Source organism: Danio rerio, chromosome 6, assembly GCF_049306965.1.
Source record: "Danio rerio strain Tuebingen ecotype United States chromosome 6, GRCz12tu, whole genome shotgun sequence".
Taxonomy (NCBI): Eukaryota; Metazoa; Chordata; class Actinopteri; order Cypriniformes; family Danionidae; genus Danio; species Danio rerio.
In genome coordinates, this window is record NC_133181.1 from 47515085 (window position 1) to 47522735 (window position 7651).

At 33.2% G+C, this 7651-nt stretch overlaps 1 long non-coding RNA gene across 2 annotated transcripts; it reads right to left on the reverse strand.

Annotated features, from left to right (window-relative positions):
* Positions 1-560: 560 nt before the first annotated feature.
* LOC137496008 (uncharacterized) lies at positions 561-7290 on the reverse strand. 2 transcript variants are annotated; one of them, XR_011016070.2, is made up of 5 exons: positions 7236-7290; positions 5874-5979; positions 5679-5749; positions 4166-4350; positions 561-690 (listed from the first exon to the last, which is right to left on the reverse strand). It is a non-coding gene; the product is annotated as an uncharacterized lncRNA (long non-coding RNA). The 2 variants fall into 2 exon arrangements; XR_012408182.1 differs by lacking the exon at positions 561-690 and having other exon boundaries at positions 4249-4350; positions 5683-5749.
* Between the last annotated feature and the right edge of the window lie 361 nt (positions 7291-7651).

The window sequence follows — 7651 nt, forward strand, 5'->3', positions numbered from 1 at the left end:
ACCAATTTAAGATATAACAAGAAACATCTTAAAAATACCAATGACAATCCGTAAAATATCCAAGTCAAACTTGTAAAAAGTACTGCAGAATTCTGAAGAAACATCTTGAAACATTTTTTAATAAAACATAAAAATAATAATAAACAAACATATATATATATATATATATATATATATATATATATATATATATATAATTGCAGAAGTATAAAGTCAAACTTATTTTTAAATAAACTTGAACAAAATCAATTGCACAAACAGCAAGACATGAGTGAGATGATTATACATTTCATATATATACACGTCTTGTGCAATTTTATATTTATAATTTTATTTGTATTACGTTTATTAAAAATGTATCAAGATGTTTCTTCAGAATTTGGCGCACACACATACATACATACATACATACCATACATATATACACACACACATATATATACATATACATATATATATATATATATAAATGCAAATGAAAGAAACAAATTGTTCAAGTATCAGGGAACATCCTAATACACTTAAAATGTTGTTTAAAAAATAAAACAAAATAGTGATGTAGACATTTGACACATTAGCTTTCTCTTCTTTCTTCCTCCATCCCTGTCAGGGGCAAGTTGTAGCTACCTTGTAATGCATTTTTCCACTTCTTTATCAGTGGCGTGGTATGGACATTTGTCCTCACTACATCTGTGATTAAAAGATAAACAGATAATTAGTAGTGAACAAGTACAAATGTAAAAAAAAAAAGAAAAAATTAGAAAAAAAAGTAGGCTACCTACGAAGCAAAAAAACAATAAAAAAAACAAAATATAGCTGCAAGCAGCAATTAACGGGGGTCAAGCAGTTTAGCAGGGTAAGGTTATATAGCAGTTAGGAAGCCTGCAAGTAGTTTATTCGACAATAAAATGTACGATTAGTGTGTTAGAGTTTATAGATTGAGCTAACAAATGTTTGATCAAAAACTCCAGAAAAGCAATTTAGGTTTTTACATATTGACAAATTTTTTATGAACATTTTGAGTGACCGCTTTTATGTCAAAGTGTCCAGTATAAGCAGCGAGTTCATAGATTGAGCTAACAAATGTTTGATTAAACACTCCAGAGAAGCAACTTCGATTTTTACATATTGACAAATTTTTAATGAACATTTCGAGTGACCGCTTTTATGTCAAAGTGACCAGTATAAGCAGCCCTATGATATAATGTGTAGATCGAGTCATGGCACCTTAGACAAAGACACGACATGTCAAATTTTAAGTTAATCAGATAAATGGTTACTCAGATAGTGATTTTACAATGTATAGCGCCATCATGTGGCCATTTTCTACGAGTTTTATGCTATGACCTTAGACTGACCTCTTGCATATGTGTAAAAAGTTTGGTGAAGATATTTTAATTCCTTCAGGAGTTATGGCTATTTTAGCTCTTCTTAATAAAAATGACAAAAGAGCAGTGAATAAGCTATTAATGATCTCCTACTGCCATCTAGTGGCCACGGTGTAATTTATTTATGTGATTACAGCCATTTAGGTGTGCATAAACATATCCCTTCTATGATTGAGCATGTTCTAACTATATAAAATGAAAAATTTGTATTTTATTAAAATAATTAAAAATCTACAGAGTAAAAAGTTTGAAAAGCTTTGACTAAATTTGATCTTAAATGGATTAACTGTGTTCATGCCATGTCAGTTTGGGATTCAGAATGCATTACATAACATTACATTACATTCTTTGCTACAGAGCAGTAAAATAAACAATAAGTGGTCTGTTACTGCCATCTAGAAGCCACAGTTGTGATTTTCTTTACATATGTTTTAAAACAAGGTGTTTAATTATAGAACCAGTTTTGCCAATTAGAATTATTATGAAGAGGTTAACTGGGACCAAATTAGATGTTTAATACATAACAGTGTTTACATCAGGTCAAAATGTGATTCAGAATGATCCTAAATGCAATTTCCCTGACTTTAAACTCAAAAAATGTAAAACAACAAAGGTATGCAAATGTTATGAACAATAAATAAGTGGTCTTGTTGTGACATCTAGTGGTTAGAAATGGTAGGTGACAGTTAAAAGTCTGTGTTATAGTGGCTAAAATGATAGAATATTGAAAATATGTGTTTATGAGACCTTTAAACATCCAAGATGGGCAAAAAAATTAACTTGTAAATCATTTCAGTGATAAGTGTGTAAATGAAGCACATTTACTGCATTTGTAAGCCATTTTAGCATGTTTTTAGGACCATTTCCACTAATATAGCGCCACCTATTGCCCAATCTCCACAAGATTTTGCATGTTTATTCACATTGATTTGCCACATCTGCTCACTAATTTCTGTGATGTTTTGGGTTTTTCTTATTGGTTTACAGGCATTTAGGTTCGTGTAGACACGCCCCTTTTGTAAATGAGCCTGTTACAGCTATGTAAAATGGAAAGTTCAACTTTTTTTTGATAATTATTGATCTACTCAGTCCAGAGGTTCATACAACACTGGTTTCGTTGCGATTGAGTTAAAAACCAGAGACTAGTTCGCAAAAGTAGGTTTTGTTTATATTGATGGTTTTTTAATGAACAGTTTGAGTGACAGCAGTGGTTTTGGTCTCAAACTGTTCAGTATGAGCAGACCTATCATATGATATGTAGATTAGGCGTTTTTTGTGAAATAGTATGTAAATGAAGCAAATTTACTTTATTTTTAAGCGGTTCAGCATTATTTAAAGACTATTTTTGCTATTATAGCGCCACCTATGGTTTGATCTTCACAAAATTTTGCAAGTTTCATCTCGTTGATATGCAACATGTGCTCACCAATTTCTGTGTTGTTTTGGGCTTTCCTTATTGGTTTACAGGCATGTAGGTTCATGTGGACACGCCCCTTTTGTAAATTAGCCTGTTACAGCAAGCCAAAGTGAAAAGTTCAACTTTTTTTTGATAATTATTGATCTACACAGTCCAGAGATTCTAACAACACTGGTTTCGTTGCGATTGAACTAAAAACCAGGGACTAGTTCGCAAAAGTAGGTTTTTCCTATATTGATGAATATTTAACGAACGGTGTAAGTGACAGCAGTGGTTTGAGTGTCAAACTGTTCGGTATGAGCAGGCCTATCATATGATATGTAGTTTGTGTGGTTACGCAAAAGGTTGTGTGATACACAACCCATTACACCTTAAAAATGCGTAAAATCGCCCCCTAGTGGCCGATTTCTTTCAAAATTCTTACAGACCTCTAGGACCGTGAGTCGAACATACCCAGCGAGTTTCGTTCCGATCGCTGATCGTTAACCTTGTTAAATGGCTGCTCAATCTTTATTGGCCAATGGCGGCCATGTTTTTTGAGATGTGCCAATGTCCTTATAATATGTCATGGCAAATTGGTCAAAGACACTGCATGCCAAATTTCAAGCTGATCGGACTAACAGTTGTAAGGTTAGGGTCATTTTATGGTTTTTAAGCTTTATAGCGCCACCATGTGGCCAAAGTCTGCGGGTTTTGCAGTGTCACCTCAAATTGAGCTTATACATGTGTGTACCAAGTTTGGTGATGATATCTCATTCTGTTCAAAAGTTATAGCTCCAATTAGCATTTAGCTTCAATTAGCATTGAACATTGTTGTGCACTGTTTCGCGTCAGAATAAAAATGTCAACTTTTTTTTGATAATTATTGATATTCAGTGTCCAGAGAACATTTGAGAGCTGGTTTGGTTTAGATTGAGTGAAAAACCTAGGACTAGTTCGCAAAAGTAGGTTTCGGACAAATTGCGATGTAGCGGGAAAACGGAGCGTCGTAGAGCAAAAAGTGCAGCTGTGCACTTTTGTTGGGGCTAACTCAAGGATTGAAAAAATGTAAAGTTTTTGAGTCTACGACAAACGGTGAACGTATAGCGGTCAAAAATGTCCAAAATCTTGGTTTTTGGCGCCATAGCGCCACCTATGGTCCGATTTGGCTGATCTTTGGTGAGAATGTAGTGTACCGGGGTACTACGATCTGGCCAAGTTTCAGCTCTCTCGGCCTTACGGTTTGGTCTGGGCAATAGTGACTTCGGCAGAATAATAATAATAATAAAAATCCTAACAAATACAATAGGGTTTCAGCGCTACGCGCTTGACCCCCTAATAAACTTAAAACACTTTGAAATTAGCAAGAGCTTGAACTTACCAGTTTCTTCATTTGTTCAGGCTGCTCCTTTAGTTGATTTTCAAGCTTTTCCAAATCAAATTGGCCAAAGCAAGGTCAAATGTGTTTACATCTGGAATTTCATCACGTCTGTTTTGGTTTTGTGAGAATCAGGCCCAGCTGCTGCTTTATGACGTTGCATGATTTTAAAACTTCAGTCAGTCGTGCTAAAAAAGAAAAATAACAGATTAGTATAAATCAACCTGTAGCTTATTCTCATACAACTTCTGTAAATACAACAGTGGGTTAGACACTGCTGATATTCTCTAGTTGATCTTTACTTTCTAGCTGCATTAAACCTTAACAAATTTAGTGATGTCTTCAATTCTTACAAAGACATCACGAGATGCAATAAGTTCTGTCTTGATCTCAAACTGCACTAGAACAAAGACTGTAAATGTTCATAGGTGTACTGCAGGAGTGTCCAAACTTTTTGGGCCGAGGGCCAGATGCAAAAAAACAAACGTTGTCGCGGGCCAAATTTTACATACATCACACAGACACGTGTGTGTGTGTGTATATATATATATATATATATATATATATATATATATATATATATATATATATATATATGTATGTATATATATATGTATATATATATATATATATATATATATATGTATGTATATATATATATATATATATATATATATGTATATATATATATATATATATATATATATAAATACAGTTGAAGTCAGAATTGTTAGCCCCCCTAAATTATTAGCCACCGTTAATTTTTTCCCCAATTTCTGTTTAACAGAGAGTTAAACATTTTTTTCCACACATTTCTAAACATATTAGTTTTAGTAACTCATTTCTAATAACTGATTTATTTTATCTTTGCCATGATGATAGTAAATAATATTTGACTAGATATTTTTAAGACACTTCTATACAGCTTAAAGTGACATTTAAAGGCTCAACTAGGTTAATCAAGTTAACTAGTCAAGTTAAAGTAATTAGGCAAGTTATTTTATAACAATGGTTTGTTCTGAAGACTTAAGGGGCTAATAATTTTGACCTTAAAATGGTTCATAAAAAAATTTAAACCGCTTTTTATTCTAGCTAGAAGAAATAAATCAATGAGGGGCTAATAATTCAGACTTCAACTGTGTGTAGATAGATAGATAGATAGATAGATAGACAGACAGACAGACAGACAGACAGACAGACAGATAGACAGACAGACAGATAGATAGATAGATATATAGATCATAACAAGAACTGCTGCTTAATTGAATGCATGTAATAGCGACACCCGATGGTTATTTATTGAATTACGTTCATTTTTGTATAGCGGGCCAGATTCTATTGATATTTATAAAAAGCCTCGCGGGCTGCAGATGGCCCGCGGGCCGTAGTTTGGACACGCCTGGTGTACTGGAATGTACAGTATCTGTGCATCTTGATGGTGGTCTTAAGATTTCTGCCATAGTCATTGATGGTGATGTGACTTGTGGTGCTGCATTGATTTCTGAAATCTTCATACCTGCCTTTTATCCAGCCTCTTTGTTCCAAGTAATTTTTCTTCATCACGGTATAGATGTGTCTATACTGTCCCTTAATCAGATACATTTACAAAACAAAACATCACTTTAGTATAGTGCCAGGGCAAAACTCACAGGTTGTAATAGATCAATGACATAATGTTGACAGTATGTGTTTAAAATAATTGCAAACAAACCTGTTCTGTCTTTAGATGTATGACAGGCGATCATCATCCTCATCTGTCTACCAGTCAGAAATCACAGTTGCGTGTGGATGTTTGAGTCGAGCTTCCTCATATGCATCTATAATAAAACATCACATTGTTGTTAACCTCCCGTAAAGAAAAGTTCAAATCCTGAAATACTATCAAAGTTAATTAATGCATATAATACCTATAGTGTAAATAATCAGTACACTGAAGGTTGCACAAGATTTATTCGGAGATTCATGCAGAGTGACAGCCTTATGAATCTGAGACATAGATTTGTAAGATGGCCAAGCACATGCATTATTCTGTTACCATGAAGATTAACCTACCATTGTGAAAAATGTTTGATGATGATAGCCAATAACAATAAACCATTTCAGCTGTTTGTGAAGCAATTAGTAATGTAAAGTCTGAAAAGCTCAATCTATGTTGAAAATGTATCAGCAGTTTACAGCTTATAATGGACTTTTAGCACACAACTATAACATGCCTATTCACGTTCAAAAGAGTGTGCCATTGACTTCTTTGGTCGTGATGTACTGCAAAATGATCTCACTAACCTTTGTTAAACAAGAACAATGAGACTTAACCAACAAATATTGTTACCCATTCATTTAAATCAGAATTTATCACTGTCAATAACATAAAAAACAAAAAAAAAAAAAAAACATCAAAATCTGCTTTAAGACGTTCAGTTTTACATTAACTGACCATTACAGCTTGAACAAAAGATATAATTGATTCACATAGGCTAACACATATGAATTAAAGTGCACACTAATATATTTCTCTTGGATAATTTAAAGAGAATAGTAAGTTAAACAGTCGAGTTTCGATCATTTTCGTGACTAACTGCATAAACAAGATAAACAATAATATTTTATTAATCCAAAACGATTAGTTTTTATTTACACATAATCACAGAATTAATACTGTTGGATAAGTATACGCCTGTACAATGATTTTTTCAACATCCACGGTACTTTATAATGTTAAATCAGGAAAAAAACACGTTGCCATGTTAGTTAATGGATTCGTCTACAGAAACTTTCTTTAACGCAAAGTTAGCATACACACAAATTCGTTTCATGTTTCTTTAAAATAATTAAAATAGTTTTCAGTTACTACACACGTTACAATCTAACATTGTGTAAAAGGAAAAGGAACTTTCAGACGTGTTTGTTACTGTTAGCGTTAGCATACATTAGCTCCAGTCGTGTTTCTTAAAGCAAGTTACATTTCGTATCAAACTGTTTTAAATTACTAAATGCTGTTACAACCAAACACCGTGGAAATGTTTTAAGCTCTAAATTCGCTAATTATACAGTACACAAGCAGTAAAAAGCTTACCTTTCTGACCGGAATCCACGAGAATTCTTTGAAAATCCAAACTTTTTCTTCTTGTGATCTTCGTGGCATGGTGGTTGACAACCAGCTTTTTGGAGCATTACCGCCACCGTCTGGATTGGAGTTTGGATCATGAGTTTAGTCACGCATGTGTTTATTATGAAACCAACTTCTGCTTTAAAAAAACAGTCAGCATAGGAGCGTGCTATCTCAAAAATAAGCGAATTTTACATAGTTTTTCTCTAGATGACATGTATAATCTATTTATAAATAATACTGTTTTGTTTGCGTCTAAACATTGCGACCATCCACACTAAATATTCTTTTTTTTTTTTTTTTTTGCTATGTACCATGAATATTTTCTCAAATTATCATTAAACGTGGAGCTAACAGATTACTAGATAAAATAAGAACTTAAT